The sequence below is a fragment of the Acinonyx jubatus genome, chromosome D1, assembly GCF_027475565.1.
Source record: "Acinonyx jubatus isolate Ajub_Pintada_27869175 chromosome D1, VMU_Ajub_asm_v1.0, whole genome shotgun sequence".
Taxonomy (NCBI): domain Eukaryota; kingdom Metazoa; phylum Chordata; class Mammalia; order Carnivora; family Felidae; genus Acinonyx; species Acinonyx jubatus.
The window spans coordinates 9,189,893-9,213,064 of record NC_069390.1 but is presented as its reverse complement, the minus strand read 5'-3'; the positions used below and the strand labels follow the sequence as shown (position 1 = coordinate 9,213,064).

Below are 23,172 nucleotides of genomic sequence, written 5' to 3'. Positions count from 1 at the left end.
TGACAGCTCGGAGCCCGGAGCCTGCTTCGGATTCTGTGTCTCCCTCTCTCCCTGCCCCTCCCCCACTCATGCTCTGTCTCTCTCTGTCTCAGAAGTAAATAAACATTTAAAAAATTTAAAAAAAAGAGTCAGATTTCCTCAAAAACATAGGAAAAGAATATGAAGAGAAATCAAACAGGATAAATGGGACAGAAATCAGGGTGTGATTTTAGATAAAGTCTTCAGAAAAAGCCATTTGGAGAAAGCAAGATTTGAATGGACACCCGTCAAATGTAGTCATTGTTAATCCTCATTGCCAGTGCCCTGGGCTCGGTACCAACAAAGTATTTCTCTTGGTGTTCAAATGGACATTGCTGCTCGACAGACCTCACAAAACCAAATGTCTGAGCTGGAAGAGAACTTAAAGATGAAGGACTGAGACCCAGAAAGGTGAGTTGACAAACCCAGGGCCACACGGTTAATTCAGAGACAGAGGCTGTTCCAGACTCTACAGCCAAGGTTCCTGCCTCTGTTTTTGTACCCCGTTGTCTCCGGCTGACTCAGACCCTTGTGAAACAACCACCTGGAGCCTGGAAGATTTCTATCCTGGTATCGTGTCTCAGCCTTCACTCTAGCTCGTGGTTAATGGCGGTGCAGTCCAAATACTTCTCATTCAGACACCTTTTACAGGAAAAAAAAAAATGATCACAGATTTGCAGGAAGACCTCCACGAACCAATGACCCCAGTTTAAGAATTAGAGGCCATTGCCTCAGGTGGTCACTGGGTACCGAGAGTACCATCCACAGACAAAAGCGAACACCTCCCGCGAACCACTTATGTGGCACTCCTTGGCAGGCAGACGGTCATCAACAAACAAAAACACAAAAGTAAGTATGCTTCCATTCTTTCTCTTTTCACAGAGGGTCATCAAAATGTGAAAACAAAATTTCAAATCGGGTCGAATCCTCGGGCCCCTGAGAAGATACCCACAAGAGCCCCGTGTGAGGAACACCATGTGTGGGACACGTCTTTGAAGGGCTGTGTATTTTAGGAGAAATCCTTGCAGCCATCAGGGACATGCATGTTAAGAACCCACTGAGGCCAAAGGGAGCGGCAAATGCTGATCAACCAGTTTCACTTCATTTTGAAGCTGCCCTGGGCCAGAAGGATGACACTGAAGCCTTGACAGCAGCGGGATCTTGTCGCCTCTGCCCAATGGTCAGAGGCACAGAAACATCAGGGGTCCGTTAAGGTGGGGACCTCAAAGCACCGCCCATTCATTCAACAGATACGAACTGAGCACACTATGTGCTAGGCGCTGAGGACACCAGAGGAAACCAAACAGAGCCCCTGACAACATGAAGCTTACCTTCTAGTGAGGAAGAAGGAAGCGAGCGAATTAGGGTGTTAATCTACTCCAGGGAGCAATAGGGAAATGGGTAAATGGCGGTGCTTGAGGTCAGGGGAAGGAGGGCTTGTTACTTTATGTATCAAAGAAGGCTCTCCGGTTAAGTGACACTGGAGGGCAAAGAGCTTATCGAGGGAAGAACGTTCCAGGCATAGTTCATGGCAAATGCAGGAGCCCTGAGGTGAAGGAGCAAGGAAACCCTTGTGGCCGGAGCTCAATAAAAGACGAGAGCTGAGGTCAGAAGAGGGGTGAGGGCCAGCAGACCTTCGCAAGCCCTTGAGATCTGCCTCGAGTCATTGGGAGAGCAAGGGAAGGTTGTGAGTGAGGAATGACGTTATTTGACTTACGTTTTAAAAGGCTCCAGCCTGTTGCTGGGCTAAGAGGAGACCAGAGGGTTCCCGGGGCAGAAACAGGCAGAGTGGGTTGGAAACAGGTGCCATACTGTTTCTGGCAGAGTTATTCACAATAGCCAAGATGTGGAAACAACCTGAATGTCCATAACGGATGGACGAATGGATAAACAAAATGCGGCATGCATATATACACGTACAAATGGAACATTATTCAGCCTTAAAAAGAAATGAAATTCTGACACCTGCTACAACCTGGCTGAACCATGAGGACAGTATGCTGAGTGAAATGAAGCCAGACACAAAAGGACAAATATTGTATGGTTCCACTGATACGAGTGACCTAAGTAGTTAATTCATAGAGGCAAAAAACGAAATGGTGGGGCACCTGGGTGGCTCTGTCAGTCGAGCGTCCGACTCTTGATTTCAGTTCAGGTCAGGATCTCACGGTTGGTGGGTTCAAGCCTGGGATCAGGCTCTGCACTGACAGTGCGGAGCCTGCTTGGGATTCTCTCTCTCCCTCTCTCTCTATCCCCTCCCCTACTCACACACTCTGTCTCTCCTTTCAAATAAGTAAATAAACAAGAAGGGAAGGGAAGGGAAAGAAAAGGAGAGAAGAGGAAGGGAGGGGAGGGGAGGGGAAGGGAGGGGAGGGGAGGGAAAGGAAAGAGAACTTTTAGAAAATAGATGGTGATCTCACGGGTTAGTCCACCGGCAAGGGTTCTAGAAGATTTACAAACACAAAGGCAAATGAAAAATTATCCTAGAGTTGTCCCACGGTTAGCCATGGGCACGGGAATGTCTGCATCCATTCCATCCAGAGGCTTTGGAATTGGGAGAGGGAGAGAACTGTGGGGGTGGGGGGGCGGGCAGGGGCAAAACAGAAGTTTGTTGCAGGCAGCAAGGACAATACGGAAGAGGACAGGACTGTAATAAGATGCTCAGAGAAGCAGAGAGCAAAGGGGACTCGAATGCCAGGCACAGGGACAGTGAGGTACACAAACGGTGGGGGACAGCTGATGACAGCTCTGTTGACCTAGAGCAAGTGCCCACGGTGAACAGTCCCAGGCGAGGCCGATGAAAGGGCAGAATGGCAACAGCTCACACTTACTATGTGTCTAAGCACCATCTAGGGACCAAGGGGCTCCATCCACGCGGCCACCATGTAAGAGGAGTCGCCCAATCATCCCACCAGGATTTCACAAATGAGGACACTGGAACTTCCCAAGCTCAGAGTTTGGGCAGGAACAAGGATTCGACCCCAAGCAGTGCAGTCCCAGAGCAGGGCTACACGGCTCCTGGTGCCGGACAGCGTGACCTGTGACACTGTGGCCAATTTCCCAGGCTTCCACTTGAGCCCTTAGGACACTGTGTGACCGGGGAGATGCCTCGACTGAAAAGCCCCCTGGCTGAAACCTCACAGTCATATCTCAAAGTGCAGCAGTGGCTTTCTGGTCACAGCCACCGATCTGCTTCCCGAAACGCCTTTATGACCACAGTTGACAGCCGTGTTGCCGCGAGGAAGCAAACACAAGTTGTGTGCCGTTCAAACGTGTTTTTAACTATTAAGGGAAAGGGCAGAATCCTCCGGAGGAGTTGATTTAGAGAGAGCCGGAGGCTCCTGGCAGGGGCAGAAAAGGTTCATTTCCGGCATCCCAGTGAAGTCATGTTGACACAAAACTCAGCTTCAAAGTCCATGAAAGTGCGGGACATAGAAGTTGGTTTCTTTCCACCACCACCACCACCCCCCCCTCTTTTTTTTAAGTAGACTTCACACTCAGCATGGAGCCCAACGCGGGGCTTGAACTCACGACGCTGAGATCAAGACCTGAGCTGAGATCAAGAGTCAGATGCTCAACCAGCTGAGCCACCCAGGATCGTGATCCGGGGAAAGCCTGTGACACGGTCTGTTGATGAGTCCCCGACAAATATAACTGTAATCTCTCCCTCTAGTTTAGACTAAGCCACAGCCAGACAAAAAGCCACAGCAAGTTCCTCTAAGCTGCACACACTTGATCTGAATCCCTGTTCTCGGCTGCTTTAATTCCGCCACCTTCCGTGCCGGCTCTCGATAAATGGTCATCAAACTGACTAGATATTATGCATCAGAGTTTAACAAGTCCTTTGAGGAAGGATCCCGAACACCTTTAAATCTCAAGACACTTCATAAATGTCGACGAAGTACACCGTACAAGCAAAAAGTGCTGCGTGGGCAAGGCAAACACTGTGAGAAGCTAGAATTCGCTCCCAAAGGGGCAAGAGAGGACTATCTGGCCGTGTGCAGCCGGGAAGCCAGCCCGAAGCTCTTGCAATCATCTCTTTTATGCACCTGGCACGCTGTGCCGGGGACCTTCCTGGTCCCCACTGGATGTGAAGTCTGGTGGAAGCCCCGTACTGTGGGAGCCGAAATAGGGATGCCCGGGCACCATGGGAGGACACAGAGAAGGGACACCGAGCCCAGAGGCTCAGGTGGGCCTGGGTTCGTGACTCAAATGCCCAGCAAAAACAGGAAGCAGAAGGCGTGTGGAAGGGCATCGTGAACACACAGGAGGTGGCACCGGCGCAGTGACTTTGGGCACTTGTGAGCACTTTGCTCAGCTGGCGTGAAAGATGTTAGGCTGGCCACTACTTAAAGCTCACTCCAGCCGCGGAGGGGACAGATCTGTGACAGGCAGACCAGTTAGGAGGCGACTGCAGTAAGCAATGAAAATCTAAGACGTCAGGCCTGGCGCTTGGAAAAGCAGGCCTGAACCAGCAGGCCCCACGAGGTGACCCAGAGAGAGTCTAGAGTCAGTAAAATAAAGACCCCAGGCCAGGTCCCTGGGAAGTTTTGCCACTTGCAAGCTTGCGAGAAGAGAGCCCCCAAAGGGCCTGGGAAGGGAGGGGAGAGTCCCCCCTAACCACACAGACCTCAAGACAAGAGATGTGGGTCACCTGGAGGGCTCAGTCGGTTGACTGTTTCAGGCTCTTGGTTTCCGCTCAGGTCTTGATCTCCCGATTCGTGGGTTCGAGCCCTGCACTGCTTGGGACTCTCTCTCTGCCTCTCTCTCCCTGCCCCTCCCCAGCTCGCACTCGCTCGCTCACTCTCAAAATAAATCAATCAACTTAAAAAAAAAAAAAATCAAGAGATGTCACTAAGCAGAGGGAGGAGAAGCCTTCCAGGAGGGGGGGACACACGGCACCAAGTGCCCAGGGACTGAGCTGCACAGAGTATAAGGATAAGCAAGAACAACTTTAGTTGGGGGGAGGGGGGAGGGCAGGGCAGCTGTGGAGTGGGGGCACTAGGGTGAGTAGGAGGCAAGGAAGAGGCACCCTTTCTAGCAGGTTGGCTCCACAGGGACAGCACCACAGCTAGCCGGAGGGGACTGTCTTTAAACAGGGAAGGGGGCGCACAGATTTACTAGTGGACAGGAGATGCCAGGGTAGAGGTGGGGTGCTGGGGAGAGAAGGGGTGAGGGGAGGGGATGCACAGAACCCCCCGGAGGGCTCAGCCCCACATAGTGCTGGGATGCAGGAGGGGGGGTCCCTGGGACAAGGGGGTGCTGATGAACTCCAATTCCCCAGTGACAGGACTGTCACTTGCTCCAGCTGACAGGTTCCATGAAGATGTTCACATTTCAAGGAAAGCCATACATTCCCTATTTTCTGTGAAATCTCCAGATTTTTAAATGTGCCCAATTACCTCAAAAAAAAAAAGAAAAAAAGTGCAATTGTGGGGCGCCTGGGTGGCTCAGTCAGTTAAGCTCTTGGTTTCAGCTCAGGTCATGATCTCACAGTTCGTGAGTTCAAGCCCTGTATCAGGTTCTGTGCTGGCAGCATGGAGCCTGCTTGGGATTCTCTCTCCCTCTCTCTCTGCCCCTCCCCACCCCCAAAAAATAGACACTGTCCTATAAGCCTGTAAACAATCCCCAGCAGCCCTCCTTTCAAAGGAAGCCCTCACTGTATGTAAACTAACTGGGGGAAAAAAAAGGGGGGGGGGGCGCGGGGCAAGCCTTGAGAATTCTTCTGTAGCAAGTGCATTCTCCACACGCTTTTCCAGAAGCCAAAGGGGGAGGAAGACTTGAATTCCTAGCCCCCGGGGAGGGAGAGACTTCTGCACCGCCGGGAAGGCATGGTCCTCTGCAGGCACTCCCATGAGCCCTCTGCTGGATGGAGGGTACCCTTCCCACAGCCATTCTTTCAGGCCCCCCTCCTTCTCTCACCTGCATTTGGGATGGAGATCGAAACTGCCCTGCTCGGTTGCCAGTTTCCTCGGGCTTAGTCTGGTCCTTGCATCCCAGTGCTGAAGGCTGTGGTGTGTTCTAACAAAGGACAAGGATTATCACAGGCCACTCTTCAGATCGTCCAACCGATTAACAGGTCTCAACGGGTGCCTGAAAAACCCCGAGGCCCCAACTCTGCCCCCCCACCACATCCCAGCCCGGCCTCCTCCTCCCTCACTTGGACGCTCTGCCTGTGGGAGAGATGACAGAATCCTAAGAGAGTTGGCAAAAACTGAAAGACATCCTTCTGTGAAAGTCCAGTGAACCTCCTACAAGGGGGGCAATGGTATCTAGGGTTCATCAGCTCAGCAGACCGGGTCCCCGTCCACGGGGATTTAAGGTACCATGTAACTCTGAGAACAAGTTGCCGTCGAGCGAAGGTGTGGAAAGGAGGGTTGTGAGTTACCGTCCGCTGAGCATCTTCTCTCTGTCCAGCACCGAGCTTGATGCTGTGGCACAGGAGTTCCAACCAGTGGACTCCACCGGAGGAGTTCCTGAAACTTTCGGTGGGAGAACTCCAATCCTGGATAACCATCCTGGATGGGGGCTCCCATCAGGAAGGCAGGCCCACCTGGCCACGGGATTCCCTGGCCGATGCCAGGATTCCATCCGGCAGCAACATGGAAACCAGTTCATGGAGAACATGATTGCTATCAGCAACTTCAACGGAATGTTCTTTCCATGGGTTTGCACAAGTTGAACATCATCCCAAGAAATTACTCTTCTCCTGGGAGAAAGCAACCTGGAGCTTGATGAATGGGATTCAATTTCAAACTGGTGAATCTTCTTATTCGTGCTTCCTTTTCACAGATGGTTTATCTCCCTTGCCCCAAGCTTTCAGAGGGATGTTGGGGGCACTTAAATTTTTCCTCACCATGAGTAATAAGAAGATCCCCCACTAGACTTTCCTAAGGGCTGGAACCATGCATTATTTGTCTTTGTGTCCCTGTTTGTAGAGCCTAGGACAGTGTCGCAGGTACTCTGGAAATGTTTGTGGCTTAGAGAGAGAAACGAAGGAAGGAAGGAAGGAAGGAAGGAAGGAAGGAAGGAAGGGAGGGAGGAAGGAAGAAAGGAAGGAAGGAAGAAAGGGAGGGAGGGAGGAAGGAAGGGAGGGAGGGAGTGAGGGAGGAAGGGAGGGAGGGAGGAAGAGAGGAAGGAAGGTTGTAATCATTCAATAGGAAGGAAGGAAGGAAGGGAGGGAGGAAGGAAGGGAGGGAGGGAGGAAGAAAAGAAGGAAGGGAGGGAGGGAGGAAGGAAGAAAGGAAAGAAGGAAGGGAGGGAGGGAGGGAGGGAGGGAGAAAGGGAGGGAGGGAGGAAGGAAGGAAGGAAGGAAGGAAGGGAGGGAGGAAGAAAAGAAGGAAGGAATGAAGGAAGGAATGAGGGAAGAAGGAAGGAAGGAAGGGAGGGAGGGAGGGAGGCAGGAAGGAAGAAAAGAAGCAAGGAATGTAGGAAGGAAGAAAGGAAGCAAGGAAGGGAGGGAAGGAAGGGAGGGAGGGAGGGAGGGAGGAAGGTTGTAATCATTCAATAGGAAGGAAGGAAGGAAGGGAGGGAGGAAGAAAAGAAGGAAGGAAGGAAGGAAGAAAGGGAGGGAGGGAGGGAGGGAGAAAGGAAGCAAGGAAGGGAGGGAAGGAAGGGAGGGAGGGAGGAAGGAAGGTTGTAATCATTCAATAGGAAGGAAGGAAAGGAGGGAGGGAGGGAGGAAGGGAGGAAGGAAGGAAGGAAGGAAGGAAGGAAGGAAGGAAGGAAGGAAGGAAGGAAGGAAGGAAGGAATATTCTTTCTGCTGAATGGTAACACCAGTGGCATGAAAACTTCCAAGGCTCCTAAAACCTACACATAGATTAATCCGATTGCACCGATTCTTCTTCGTCCGCAAATTTTCAAAAATTCTAATAGATTAATCAGGTGTGAATGATTTTAGAGAAACAATCTTGCCTTTTCCATAGAGGGTTTGGCTGAGTAACTGAGCATGGAGTGATTCTTTCTTCTATTTTCATTTGCTCAGTTTTCAGTTATAAAATGGGACTCAGAAGCAGTCCAAATAACCACAGAAGAAAGGGATGTTTTTTCTTTCAGAAAGGACTGCATAGTAATGGCAAACACATCAGCCCTTACCACGCGCCAACCGCAATTTAAATTGTGTGTTAACCCCTTGTGGCCACTGTGGAGACAGTAGCTACTCTTACTTCGTTTTACTCAAGAGGAAACAGGCTCAGAGAGTTTGAGTAACTTGCCCAAGATCACACAGTTAGGAAGTGGCAGAGGTAGGGGGAAAATGTCCAAGCCAAAGTTATTAGAATATCCAAAATAAGGAGTGATCCCTGAAGAAAGTATGGTTCTTAGCTAAATAGATAGATCACCTAGCAGCGTCCTGTTGGCGTACCTTGTGGCCAAAACTTGTGCGCTTTAGAAATAACAGAGTAAGGGGCACTTGGGTGGCTCGGTGGGTTAAGTGGCCGACTTTGGCTCAGGTCATGATCTCATGGTCTGTGAGTTCGAGCCCCACGTTGGGCTCTGTGCTGACAGCTCAGAGCCCGGAGTCTGCTTTGGATTCTGTTTTTGTCTCTCAAAAATGAATTAATATTTTTTTAAAAAAGAAAGAACAAAGTAATATTACTAAAACCAGCAAAATAAAGATCCTGTAGTAGCTGGACCGGATGAAAGGGCAGAACAGGAATTCCGTTCCAATGCACTTTAGAAAACGGAACAATCAAATTTTCAAGTAAATGGCTTTCTGACACAAACTTGCAAAATTAATCTGAAACCATCAAAACAAGTCACAACCCTTAAAATCCTAATAAACCAAAGGAGGAAGCTATTATTCAATCCAGCCTTATTGGAGGCTGGTTCCAACTTGGTTGAAGAGTAATAGAAAAGTCAGTAAATGATTCTTTTTTTTTTTTTAATGTTTATTTTTGAGAGAGAGAGAGAAAGACAGAGCGTGAGTTGGGGAGGAGCAGAGTGAGAGGGAAACACAGAATCCGAACCAGGCTCCAGGCTCCAAGCTGTCAGCACAGAAGCCGACGCAGGGCTCAAACCCACAAACCATGAGATCATGACCTGAGCCAGAGTCACACGCTTGACCGACTGAGCCACCCAGGTGCCCCAGAGTCACTAAATGATTCCAAGCTAGATGTTGTCAGTAACAAAGAACCAGGCCTAGAGGAAACTTACAGGGGGGGGAGAATCATTTATAGCTGCCATTTTTATATTATCCTGGATACAGAGGTTGAGAAGAATAGAGCAAAGAACACATGGAGTCAAGGTGGGAGTAAGGGAGGGAAATAGACACGAAATTTAAATAGTGTAAAATCCCAAATGCTCTCACAGCTTTTCCTCCTTTTAAAATGCACTTCTCACGATTCTTGGGTTCGAGCCCCGCATCAGGCTCTGTGCTGACAGCTCAGAGCCTGGAGCCTGCTTCGGATTCTCTCTCTCCCTCTCTCTCTGCCCCTCCCCTGCTCGCTCTCTCTCTCTCTCTCTCTCTCTCAAAAATAAACATTAAGAAAAATGCACTTCTCTGTGGAAAACATTGTCCGAGGTGACGTGTGAGCTTGGACAAGATTAAGGTGGGATCCAGCCCATGACATAGCTTCTGATGTACCCGAAGATGGCCCTGATGATAACCTCAAAGTCAAGCAAAGGACAAAACAAGCTGACGTGTTCCGAACTGATTAAAGGAGAAACCCAGAGGCAGAGAACATACTGCTGCTTGAGACTGGACCATGTGACATGTCATTCCGGGACACAGCCGCTGTGCGGCAGGAAGGGACATGAAGGAAGGCGAGGCTGTGGCGCCCAAGAACTCACTGGAGCCGCTTTGAAGACAGATTAAGCAGGGAGAAGTGGAGGTCTGCACCCTCCAAGACCCCAGATTCTTGTGTTTTACATCTAAAAGTCATGGGGCAGGGTGGGTGCCTGAACGGCTCAGTTGGTTAAGCGTCTGACTTTTGATTTTGGTTCGTGATCTCACGGTCCATAGGATTGAGCCCCATCTCAGGCTCTGCGCTGACCGCACAAAGCTTGCTTGGGATTCTCTCTCCCTCTCTCCCTCCCCCTCCCCCACTCACGCTTGCGCTCTCTTTCCAAATAAATAAATATATTTTTTAATTTTCTTAATAAATTTTTTTATGTTTATTTATTTGTGAGAGAGACAGAGAGAGAAGTGAGCAGGGGAGGGGCAGAGAGAGAGAGAGAGACACAGAATCAGAAGCAGGCCCCAGGCTCCAACCTGTCAGCACAGAGCCCGACGCGGGACCTGAACTCACGGACCGCAAGGTCATGACTTGAGCTGAAGTCAGCCGCTTAACCTACTGAGCCATCAAGGTGCCCCGAAAATTGTTTTAAAAATAGAAATAAATAAAGGTCATGGTGGAATATGGGGAGAAAACTGATCTGTACCTATTCCTGATTATTACTCACTCCATGTAAAATAGTTACTAAGTAACAGAATACATAGCAATTAAATAGCATTATTACTATACACGTGGTTATGTTACTAATGTGAATCACTCACAATTTCCGGCCAAGAGGATTGAACCAAACATTTTTACTCTAACAACGAGATAATGGCTTTTGGCCAACAGATTGGGAAAAAAAATAAGAGATCTCTGAAAACCAATAAGGGTATTGCAGCACCTGGGTGGCTCAGTCGGTTAAGCGTCTGACTCTTGGTTTCAGCTCAGGTCATAATCTCACGGTTTGTGAGTTCAAGCTCTGTATCAGGTTCTGTGCTGGCAACACGGAGCCTGCTTGGGATTCTGTCTCCCTCTCTCTCTGCCCTCCCCTGCTTGCTCTCTACCTCTTCTCTCTCTCTCTCTCTCAAATAAATAAATTAAATTAAAAACCAGTAAGGGTATGGAGTGGGAATGTATGTGGATACAGCCTTTTGGGAGGGCAATTTTGAGTAGCTATTAAAATGTGAGGGGCACCTGGGTGGCTCAGTTGAGCGTCCGCCTCCTGATTCTGGCTCAGGTCACGATCTCACAGTTCATGGGATCGAGCCCTGCATCGGGCTCCACAATGAGTATGGCACTTGCTTAGGATTTTCTCTCTCCCCCTGCCCCTCTCCCCTGCTCATAAACTCTAGCGTGCATGCGCTCGCTCTCTCTCAAAACAAACAAACAAAAAAGATAGAAAAAAGTTAAATTTTTGTGGGGAGATGGGCAAAATAGGGGAAAAAAATGAAATCTTTGGAAATGTTCTTCGAGCCCCGCGTCGGGCTCTGTGCTGATGGCTCAGAGCCCGGAGCCTGCTTTGGATTCTGTGTCTCCTTCTCTCTCTGCCCCTCCCCTGCTCGTGCTCTGTCTCTCTCTGTCTCTCAAAACTAAATAAATGTAAAAAAAAAAAAAAAATTTTTTTTTTTTTTTTAAATACCTGCCTTGATGGAGCCTACATTCCAGTGGAATTTATGGCATATCCACTTTGCAGGGAGGGAGGTGACTCTGGGAGAGAGGCACGGGCTGATACGACGTGCCTCGCAGCAGGGCCATGGCCTCGATAGGCTCCAGTCATCTCTTCCAGGCCCGGGAAAGAGGAAGAGGCGAAAATGGTTTAAGTCCTTAGTGCAGACCCACAGCCCCTGGCTGGCCCCTCACTGAGCACCCTCCACGCCCGCTTCAGCCAGCTGCCCAACTTGGGGTGTCTGTAGTTGGCAGCTGTGGGGCCCCTGCCTGGAGCCTCATGGAGGGATTGAGACCCAAGTGCGGGAAGAGGAAAGGGTGCCCCCCACCCTGCTCTGGTCTGGCTCAGGAGCTTGTAGCGCCTCGGGGTACCAGTGAGAGGCCCTCTTCTTCAGGGGGCCCCTTACAGTGAGGATGGCTGCCTGCGAGAAAGTGGTTGGAAGGAGGGATAGCCCGGGTGCGGAGAGTGAGGGAAAGGAAGCCAGAGTAGCGAGGGAAGGAGCCCTGAAGGACTGACAGGGCTCCACCACGGCCAAAAGCAGAGAGGACATTTCCCCTCGCGCGCCATCTGGAACCAGAGCACTGCGGCCGGCAGCCCTTATGGGGCCAGGAAGCTACATGAGAGCCTGCTGGTCCTCAGCGCCCTCAGTCGCCTTCCTCCTCCCCTCTGTCCCCACACCAGGCCACCTGGCTTCCAGCTCTGCTTCCTGTCGACACCGAACAACACAGGGAACAGCGTAGGTGAGGTGACTCGAGAGAGGCCTAAGATTTAGAAAGTGGAACTAAGCTGATTGTGGGGATCACTTTGCAATGTATATAAATATCAAGTCATTGCGTGGCACACCTAAAACTAACACAAGGTTATATGTCAATTACATCTCAATAAACCTAGAAAGAGAAAAAATGGAACAGAGGTGGTGGTTTATCCAAGAGATTAATAGTAGAATTTAAGGTGAGAAGGTTAAGAATGTAAGGTCTATACCCCAGAGCAACCTGCATTTCAAAGGGACAGCAAGGAGAATGTCCATGGTAAACACAAAGGAATGACTCACTAACAGTGAAATTGCAGACATCCTTGATGAGCCAGTGGGAAGACATTTCAGGCCAGGGTGGGTCTTTCCTGAGGTCTTCAAATCACACCTTATAGGCACTAGGCTGCCCCACCTGAACCCTGGCCCAGCCAGCTTCTCTGTCAAGCCAGTTCACACGGGCGCTGGAAGGCTGAGATAATCTGATTGGCCAGGAGATTCATGTTTGCTGTGGAAGGCTGGCTTTGCTAATGATCAAAGTCAGGTTTCAACCTGTTCCTCCCAAACCTACGTGCAGTCCCTCATAGAGCCCGACACAGGGCGTGGTGAGCAGCTTTGCAGAGCCCTCATGGTTTATAAAATCCAAGTGAGTTTTAAACTGCTCGGTAGTGGATACTGGAAATCAGGCTGGCTAAAGAACCACCTCCATCTCGTCTATTTTCCACTTAAAATTTTTGTTTAATGTTTATTTATTTTTGAGAGAGAGAACAAGTAGGGGAGGGGCACAGAGAGAGGGAGACACAGAATCCGAAGCAGGCTCCAGGCTCTGAGCTGTCAGCACGGAGCCCGACGTGGGACTCGAACCCACTAACTGAGATCATGACCTGAGCCACCCAGGCTCCCCTCTTTTCCACTTTAAATTAGGAGAATCAGCTGGAGGGTTCCTAACCCACCAATTCACGTATCCTCTCGCCTTCAGCTGGGGAGTCCTTCCTCCCTCCAGGGCCCTGCTGTCTGTAGGTAAGGAGCCAGCACAAACACCCAGTCAGCTGCCAAAGGACAAGTCTGTGTTGGGCTGGAAATGGGATCTCTTTCTTGACAAACGGCCATCGCTCAAACACGCTGCACCACACGAAAACACACAATTGCATACCACTTCCCCAGGAGGCTTCTGATCTCAATGCCTCAAAATCTACTTCCTAGAAGGGCTTTGCCCAAACCTGAGAAAGATAAACACGTTTACCACACTCCGGCCCTGCTGTCCTCGAAGGAGGCTCCGGAAGGCGTGCGTGTGAGCGCCGTGTGCAGGGGCACCGCAAACGCTTTTGTGCGCGCACATGCCTGGACGTCACAGCCAAGTGCTTCCCGGCAAAATACACAAGGGCTTTGTCTCATTCTGCAAAGGTCTGCACTGGCAACGGGGCCACTGTCGCTGTGTTTGTCCAGCTCAAAGAGGAGAACGGCAGGGTGGGGGTGACGCAGTGTGTCGCAACAAAGAGAAGGGCAGCCCCACCTTGCTTCAGGTGGAAAACACAACTCTCCACATCCTGGCTAGGCTTTCCGGTCAAAAATTTCACTAGGAAGGAAGGGAGGGAGGGACCAGAAGGGGGGGGGGGGGGTGTGCAAAAGAAGGCGCTTTCTTTGTATTACTCTCTGAGTAAAACAAAGCCTGGTCGGAACACTCAGAATCTCATCAGAAAGACATTTTTTTCTTTTTAATTAATAAAAACAGGAGCGCCTGGGGGGCTCAGGCAGTTAAGCATCTGACTTCGGCTCAGGTCATGATCTCACGGTTGGTGGGTTCAAGCCCCGGGTCAGGCTCCGTGCTGACAGCTCGGAGCCTGGAGCCTGCTTCGGATTCTGTGCCTCCCTCTCTCTGCCCCGCCCTGTTCTGTCCCCGGCCTCTCAAAAATAAAATAAATATTATAAAAATAAATTAATTAAATTTTAAAAAATAATCATTGGGAACAGATCAAAAGTCAATTCCCAGACTCAGGCAATGAGTCACGTTTCAGACGCCAGCCACCGGTTTTGGAGCAAAGTGATCAGATTTAGGGAGCCCCTCCTCCTCGCTTCAATTCTTGGTCATCAGATCTCCGCTGCAATTCTGGTGGGGGCCATCTGGAACCTCCCCCCAGCCCCACTCCTCCTCTCCAACCAACCCCCTGCAGGCCTCATCTGCATTCAGCATCCCCCTCTGCCCTCTGCAACCACCATCTCACCTCCTGGGTCTCCAGGCTTTTCTTTTACGTCCTTTCCCACCCCAGAGAGGCAGTCCCGCACACGGGCAAGGTGTGGATTTTGAAGTTTGCTGACAGACGGGCTGCACGCTTCCCATCCTTGCTGAAGTCAAATCAGACTCATCAACAGCTCAAGAACAGCTGATTTGCAAAACCCCTTAGCAGTAACTTACCAGAGAACCAGTTCTGGTGTGTGTTTCTTTTGTTGATTTTCTAGGTTTTGTTTTGTTTGTTTTTGTTACCCAAGTAGAGGCTGACCGGTTGGAGATAGGGTGGAGACCGGGGAAATACACAAGAGTGGGCAGCGAACAACTGGAGTTCATGTTGCTAAGGGGAAGTGTATGAAGTGACAAAATAGCGATAGAAGGGCTTACTGAGTTTCTGCCGTGTGTTGTGTGCCTGGCACTGTGCCGGAGCGGTGATGCTGAACAAGCAGGCTGCATCCCTCCCTCACAGAGCTGACAGTCTGATGGGGGAGGCAGACAGACAAGCAACTAGTCACTGATAAGTTAGTATGAATAATGCGGAGAACAGGAAGCCACAGACCAGCACGAATGCACAGGCACGTGGGGGGGTGTGGGATGGGGGGGGGGGGGTAGGGAAGAAGAATCCCAGGAAGAAATGCCGCCTAAACTGAAATCCAACGGATGGGGAAGAGAAACCTGCTTAAAAGTCAGGGGGCTGGAGACAGCAGGGAATGTTAAAGAGCACTGGAAACAGCTGCGTGGGGCTCAGAGGCCAACTTGAGGCTGCCAGGGTTGACAATGGCCAGAGTGAAAAGCAGGGGAGGGCTTGGGAGACCACGGAGCCAGAACACGGAAAGGCTGAGACAGACACAGTGCTCAGAGCCACCTCCAAGACCTTTTCCTACCTGCGTGAACCTGCCTGTGGCTCAGGCCGTCTCAATAAAGCATTCCTATTCACTCTTATTTAGTGAGAGCTCATCAGATACCCGTGAACACAGAACAAGAGTCCAGTCCATGTCTGAACAGAGTAAGCAGGAGACACTCCCCGTTCCCCATGTTTTTTCCTGTACTTGCTTCTGCAACCAGAAAAAGACTAGCAAAGGTCCTCCGTGATGACGTAACAAGGACACGGCAAGCAAGCTTCATGGGACACACAGGATCCAACCATTTCCCCTGCAGAAATGGTCAAACACCGAAAGTGAATGTGTTTGCAGGATGTAGTGTGCAGGCTTCCCACCCAGCTTGCGGGCAAGGTCGGGGATCGCTCCCTGGGGGCAAGAACCCTAGTCATCCAAGGTGTTTATTTCCTTTCGGTAAACAGTAGTGTGTAATTTCCCATTTCTAGGGACAATGATTACTTCAAACAAAGGGCAGTCACCAAAAGCGGTGTTTAGGAGGGAGTGGTTTTCCTCCGTAAGAGGGACTGAAGTTCAGTGGGGATTTAAAAAAAAAAAAAAAAAAAAAAAGCCCTTGGCTAAAAAAAGTGTTAATTTGTCTCTTAGATCTGATTCAAATACAAGTGATTTTTGGAAACCCAGGGTGTCCAAATACAGAAAGAAGACGAAAAAGCCACCTCCTCCCCGGCCCGGGGCCTCCTGGATTACCAGCTCTGACCCCCTGCCCCGAGCGGGGTGTGCTCACCTTGGCACTCCTCCTTCCCCACAGCTAAATTCCTAGAATTTATTTTCTAGGAATTTAGACAATCCGCAATGGCTGCCTCCACTCTCTCACTTGACCTCCCTAATCTGCCTGAAGGGCCCACTTGAAATTCAAGTTGTGAACTGAGCTTGCACTGTTACAAGTAGAAAATGCCCGGTCATTATTCCATCCTGACTGTTCTCATTCCAACCCTCCCCACCGCCTGGCCACTAGACACAGAGGATAGAGGCCAGGATGGCCGCCGTGCCCCCTGGGGGAAACCACACATTCAGGTGAGGATACAGAGCCCAGGCCACAGGCTGAAAAGGCCGGAGGTTGTTAATAGCCGGGCCAGAGTGGAGACCTCAAGACAGGTAGGGGTCAAATGCCCCACTACGACCCTGAAAGCTGAGCGCTCAGGGCCCCAGTGGGGAAAACAAGACCTACCTCTGCGGCTTGTAAGGCTTTGCTAAAAGGCTCTCCTGTCCCCAAATGCCTGGAGCTGGCCCGCCCATCGGTCTGAAATAAACACCTTAAGGGACCCATCCCTGGAGCCCAAAAGCCCCCTTTAAAAATTTTTTTTAATGTTTATTTGTTTTTTTAAAGAGAGCGCAAGCGGGGGAGGGGCAGAGAGAGAGAGGGGGACAGAGGATCTGAAGCAGGCTCCTCCCTGACAGCAGCGAGCCTGAGCCCCATGCGGGGGCTCAAACTCATGAACCGTGGTGAGATCACGTCCTGAACCTAAGTCGGACGCTCAACCGACAGAGCCACCCAAGCGCCCCAGCCCTCTTTTTTTTTTAATTTAATTTAATTTAATTTAATTTAACTTAACTTAATTTTATTTCATTTTTTAATATAATTTATGGTCAAGTTGGCTAACATACAGTGTATAGAGTGTGCTCTTGGCTTGGGGGGATAGATTCCTGTGATTCATCACTTACATACAACCCCCAGTGCTCATCCCAACAAGTGCCCTCCTCAATGCCCATCACTCATTTTCCCCGCCCCCCTGGCCCCCACCCCAGCAACGTTCAGTTTGTTCTCTGTGTTTAAAAGTCTCTTATGGTTTGCCTCCCTCCCTCTCTGTAACTATTTTTTTCCCCTTCCCTTCCTCCATGGTCTTCTGTTAAGTTGCCTTAAGTTGCACATATGAGTGGAAACATACGGTATCTGTCCTTCTCTGACTGACTTATTTCACTCAGCATAACACCCTCCAGTTCCATCCACGTTGCTGCAAATGGCAGGATTTCATTCTTTCTCATTGCCAAGTAGTACTCCATTGTATATATAAACCACATCTTTTTCATCCATTCATCAGTTGATGGGCCCAGCCCTCTTCTTAAATGTAAATATCCTAAGTATTAACATCTATGGCGCAGTCACTCTCCAACACAGCATTTCTTGAGGGAAGTCTGGCCTAAGGAAAGAGCTAGCATCCCTCCGTCCCTCCTCAACTGGGTAAGGAGGCCAGCTCTCCTGGAAGCCATTGGAGGTGTAGTACCTTCCTTCTGAACAGCCCCTCCCCAGAGTCTTCTGTCCCCAATTCCCTACCAACGGTGCCCCTCTCCCAGTCCCAGCCGGCCACCATCGACACCTTCACAGCAGCCCTGAGGTGGGTAAAACTCAGCCTGGAAAAAGGTCCACGGACCGGACCGAGGATGGCCTGGTGACTGGCACATCGACAGAACAGGATGGGGTGGCAGATACTCCCTGGATCTGGCCCTCTCCCCTCTGCTTTCCTCCCTCCCTCCCCTCTGCTCCTCTGGGATGCAGTTGCTGTGGGAGGCTTTTACTCTCTGGACACTGGCAGGCCCCGTGATTACAGTATGGGGCGGGCGGGGGGGGGGGGTCGGGGGGGGGAGGAGGGCTGAAGGGTGTCATATGGTTTGGGGCTGAAGCAAAAAACAGAAGTTAGGCTGGAGTTTGGGGGACAAAGTGACATTGCATGTTCACTGTTTCTGAAGTTCTTTTGGGGAGCCAGGAGAGGCTTATGGAGATAGGAGGCGAGGCTAAGCTGCCCCTTTGCTTGCTCCCTGCGCGGTCTCTCTTCTCACCTCCCCTCTACACGCACTTTCACGCGCCCAGCTGCTCATTCCAATCTCCCTCCTCCCCTCTCTCCTCCTAGTACTTTGCTCCTCCCAGCTGCCTTCCCACTCCAGGCCCCCAGGCCCTGCTCTTCTGCTTTCCCTATAGATTTCTGCTTCCTTCTTCCCTGGAGCCCCCATCATCTCCAGACTAAAGGGCCAGTGGTCCCAGTTGGTGGGGGCCTCAGTTCCTTCCCCTGGGGTGGGGTGCGGGTGGCGGGGGGATGGGGCTGCTGCGTCTCACCCTGGAAGCAGGGAGGTCCTCACAGCGCAGATTGTTAGCAAGTCTCCGGTTCTAATTGGCCACAGCCCTGGAGCCATCAGGGCCAAAGAATAAAAAAGGGAGGCTCTCTCCACAGTCTGAGAATGACTCTTCTCTGAATCCCCTTCACATTGCCTGGCCCCCCCCTCGCCTCCACGCCCCAGAGAGGGAGGTCAGCCCCACAGGGCCCCAGCTGGCCAGAGGGCTGTGCGCAGGCCTTGGCCTGCATTCCCAGGGCTGTGGGGCAGCGAGGCCAAGGCCGCTGGCTGGAGCCAGCCCAGAGGTTTCCATGCTGCCAGGACAGCGTTCAGGGACAGGGAGTGGGGCTACTTATAATGCAAATGCTTTGATTATAGTTACTCCCTTGTTTATCATCAGCCTGGAAGAGGGAAGACTCTGGAGAGGAAGAGACCCTGGGTAACACTGAGCAGGAGCAGCGGGGCTGGCAGCAGCTGAGGGGGCTGAACCACTTTGCTTGAGGCCCGGAGTCTCCCTCCTGCTTCCAAAATGGGCAAATTGATTAAGAGCCTTTTCCTTTCCTTTCTGGGCTGGACCAGAAAGCAGCTAAGCTCCGTGGTCTTGAATTTCGTTCCAAGTTCCCCACCCTTCTCTTGCTCCCCTCCAACTTCCCCCCACACCTCACTTCCACCTTTTCCTCCTGTTCCCTCTGCTGCACTGTGTACCCCACAATCCTCTCCAGACCTCGAAACAGTTATAGACTGTTTTTAACACAGTCTTTCCCGTAATCAGAGCACGCAGAAAGCACGGCCTTCTCAGTCAGACCAGACCCAGTTTGAATTCTGCTACATTCTAGCTGTGTGACCCTGAACACACTGCTTAACCTCTCGGAGCCTCTGTCTGCCTGTAAGTAAGAAAAAGAGCACCCACCTCTTGGGGTTGTCGTAGAAGTCAAAAGAGGCAAAAAGCATGTACAATCATATAGAATGCCTAACACAAAGTATTCAAGAGTAATCACTAACACATAGTTCTTACTTTATGCCAAATACATTGCAATGCTAGGAGAGAGAGGTACCATATCATCCCTATTTTATAGAGTAGGAAACTGAGGCACAGAGAGGTTTAATCACTTGCCCAAGATCATACGGCTAGGAAGATAGCTATTATTATTATTCCCCTACGAGACAATAAGCTCACTGAGGAGAGAGGCTTTGCACATATGTATTTAATATCTACTTTAGGGATGTCGTTGAAAGGTCAAGGCCCTACAAATTTCAAGAGACATCTTCCATTTCCTAAAACCTCCCCAGAAAAAGATCCCCAGTTTCCACAGGGAAACAGCAATAGCATCATGGGAAAAGGGGGGGGGGAACACAATTTTTTTTTAAGTCAGAAGGTTTGCATTGACCTATCAGAGTCACCTATCCCCAGCTCTGTGAGTTGAGACGGATCGCTTCACCTCCCCTAACCTCACCTTTTTTTATGCCTCCTTGCCCACAGAGCTGAGAGTCCTGTGTGAGATCTCAAGTGATAAGGCACTTTGTGGACTGGAATGTCCTGTCCAAAGAGAGGGGTTTTTCATTCTTAACCCTTCCCAGCCCTTGGCCCCCTTGCTGGGAAGCGTTTCCATTAAGGCCAGGCCTCTCGAGTGTGTGGTGGAAAATAACAGAGGTTTTTTAAAGGGAACTGAAACCGCACTCCTCAGCAGAATGTTCCCCACACAGTCGCTGTGGCCCATGACGGAGTCTCTACATTCAGCTTTTGAGAAGCGCTTGTGGGTCCCGGCTGCCGGCCACCGCAGGGCTATTCAGAGGCTGGTAAACAGCACATGGCATTCTCCGCCTATGGCAAGCATTCATGCACTGAATTCTTTGTCCTCGTGAGGAGAGACAGAGAGCTACTCTGTGCTGCAAAACCAGAACCCCGTTCGCAAAAGCCCCGGCCGGACAGCACGCCAAGGCTGGGGCCCACATGCCACCAAGCCCTTGTGCGCTTGCGAAATAAACTTGCCCGAACTTGGACTTCTCTCAAAAAAAAACTTGGGTTAACTTGTTAATTCCAAAGGGAAAGCATGGCACTGTTACCATGGAGAAGCTTGGCCATCTGCTCCTTAATCAAGAGCTCCAAGTCCTGCGGGTCCTGAGAAGCGATCCCACACCGCTTCCGTGGTATTCCTGCCCCCAGTGCATAACCCGAATCTAACCAAGAGGGAAACAAACATCATCACACAAACCCAGGCCGAGGGACGTTTCTAGAGGACAACCAGCCCCGCATATTAAAAAAATATTAATATTGCTCCCCACCCCCTGGGTGGCTCAGTCAGTTAAGCGTCTGACTCTTGGTTTTGGCTCAGGTCATGATCTTAGGGTTCATGAACATCATCGGCTCTGCCCTGACGGTGTGGAGCCTGCTTGGGATTTTCACTCTGTCCCTCTGTCTCTGCCCCTCCCCTGCTCACTCTCTCTCTCTCTCTCTCTCTCTCTCTCTCTGGCTCTCTCTCAAGAATAAATAAATTAAAACTTAAAAAAATATATGAAAATCTTTTTTAAAAAATATCAGTGTCATGAAGGGCAACGAAAAGCTGAGCACCTGTTCCAGATTGAAGAAACCAGATGGAAGAGACCAGGAGAACTGAACGTCAGGTGGGATTGTGGACATGGGTTGAAACCAAAATGGGAATAAAGACCTTGGCAAAAGGCAGTGGTTGGGCAGTTAATAAAACTTACAAATGGACTGTATGTCAGATAAGAATATTTTACCAGTGTTTTCTTTTCATTTTTTTTAATGTTTATTTATTTCTGAAGGAGAGAGAGAGACAGAGCGTGAGCAGGGGAGGGACAGAGAGAGAGGGAGACACAGAATCCAAAGCAGGCTCCAGGCTCCAAACTGTCAGCACGGAGCCTGACGCAGGGCTTGAACCCACAAACCGCAAGATGATGACCTGAGCTGAAGTCGGACACTTAACCGACTGAGCCGCCCAGGCGCCCCTTGTCAATGTTAAGTTTTCTGAATTTGCTGATTGTATTGCGTTATTAAACAGGATGTCCATGCATGCTAAAGTATTTGGGAGTAAAGGGCCGTGGCGTCTGCAATTTACTCTCAAACGATCCGGCAAATCTGATGCTACTGATAACCTGTACATAGATTAAAACAAACGAGGTACGGGGCGCCTGGGTGGCTCAGTCGGTTAAGCGTCCGACTTCAGCTCAGGTCACGATCTCACGGTCCGTGAGTTCGAGCCCCGCGTCGGGCTATGAGCTGATGGCTCAGAGCCTGGAGCCTGCTTCTGATTCTGTGTCTCCCTCTCTCTCTGCCCCTCCCCCATTCATGCTCTGTCTGTCTCTGTCTCAAAAATAAAATAAATGTTAAAAAAAACAAAAACAAAAACAAAAAACGAGGTAACATTGGTAAAAATCTAAGTGAAAGGCATATGGATTATCCTAGGTATCGCTCTTGCAAGGTCTCTGTAGGTTTAAAGCCAAATAAATACACTTTAAAAAAGAAAAAAAAGGAACATCGGGGGCGCCTGACTGGCTCAGTTGGAGGAGCATGCGACTGCTATCTCAGGGTCTTAGGTTTGAGCCCCGTGTTGGGGGTAGAGGTTGCTTAAAAACAAATTTTTTTTTTAAGTTAAATAAACAAAAATGCCCCAACGGACAAAGAAATAAAGGAACATCAGTTACATGCACAGCTGCATCTCCCAGATACTAATTCACGTCAGCTAATGTGCAAGGGCAGGGCGATGAGAGCCAGCAACGTGCTAAGTCCCAGTGGAACACTGGAGACATAGCAGAAATTCACTAAAGACATAGCAGTAATTCACTAACGCTGCTATTGCTGGAAACATTTGATCCAACCTACCAACCTCACAGGAAAATTAGCTACATTATATTATAATCACACCTTGCTTTTGACCCCAAACAGTTCCACGCACCTGATTAACCTTACTTCTGAAAGGATCATAAACAGCTAGAACTGGCAGCGGCCTTAAAGAATGCAAGCCTGAGCCATGTTACAAATGAGGAAACCAAGGCTGAGAGAGGAACCTTAATGTGCCCAAGGTCGCGGCTAATTCCATTTACTCCCAGGCCAGTACTGCTTTCCAGGCTCTGTCCTGACAACCCTGGAGTATCTTCCCCCAACTTTTGGCTATTGGCAAAACTTCAAGACAAGAAGACTTGTGTTTCCCCAAGGGGAAAAAAAAAATTTTTTTAATGTATAGGTGACATTGGGAGCCTTTTGAAAAGAGAGGGAACAAATATATTTTTTTTATTTTTTTAATGTTTATTTTTGAGAGAGAGAAAGAGAGAGGCAGAGTATGAGCAGAGGAGGGGCAGAGAGAGAGAGAGGGAGACACAGAATCTGAAGCAGGCTCCAGGCTCTGAGCTGTCAGCACAGAGCCCAATGCGGGGCTCGAACCCACGAACCCTGAGATCACAACCTGAGCTGAAGTCGGATGCTTAACTGAGTGAGCCACCCAGGTGCCCCTATGTGTGTGTGTGTGTTTTATTTTTTTTTCAATATTTATTTTTGAGAGAGACAGAGTGTGAGCAGGGGAGGGGCACAGAGCTAGGGAGACACAGAATCCGAAGCGGGCTCCAGGCTCTGAGCTGTCAGCACGGAGCCCGACGTGGGGCTGGAACCTACAAACTGCGAGATCATGACCTGAGCCGAAGTCAGACGCTTAACCAACTGAGCCACCCAGGCGCCCCTAAGTGTGTTTGTTTAAAACAAAAATTGTCCTGGTACTTTGTGATCAAATACATCCCATGTGATGAGGGCTAGTTTCAGAAATCTCAAAATACAGAAATTCAAACTTGCCTAACAGAAAAATGAGAGGACTGGGACATTGTCCTGATTATCCTTTACCTGTAT

General features: G+C 50.0%; 1 long non-coding RNA gene across 5 annotated transcripts in view; it reads right to left on the bottom strand.

Moving 5' to 3' along the window:
- LOC106987601 (uncharacterized) overlaps nt 1–17,009 on the bottom strand; it is a 54,026-nt gene extending 37,017 nt beyond the window's left edge. For 4 of the 5 annotated variants that reach the window (XR_008290289.1, XR_008290290.1, XR_008290288.1 and 1 more), the window contains exons 1-2: nt 14,372–14,556; nt 5,941–6,039 (exon numbers count right to left, since the gene is read on the bottom strand). This is a non-coding gene — a long non-coding RNA (uncharacterized LOC106987601). The other variant, XR_008290291.1, reaches the window with a different exon arrangement.
- Nucleotides 17,010–23,172: the final 6,163 nt, after the last annotated feature.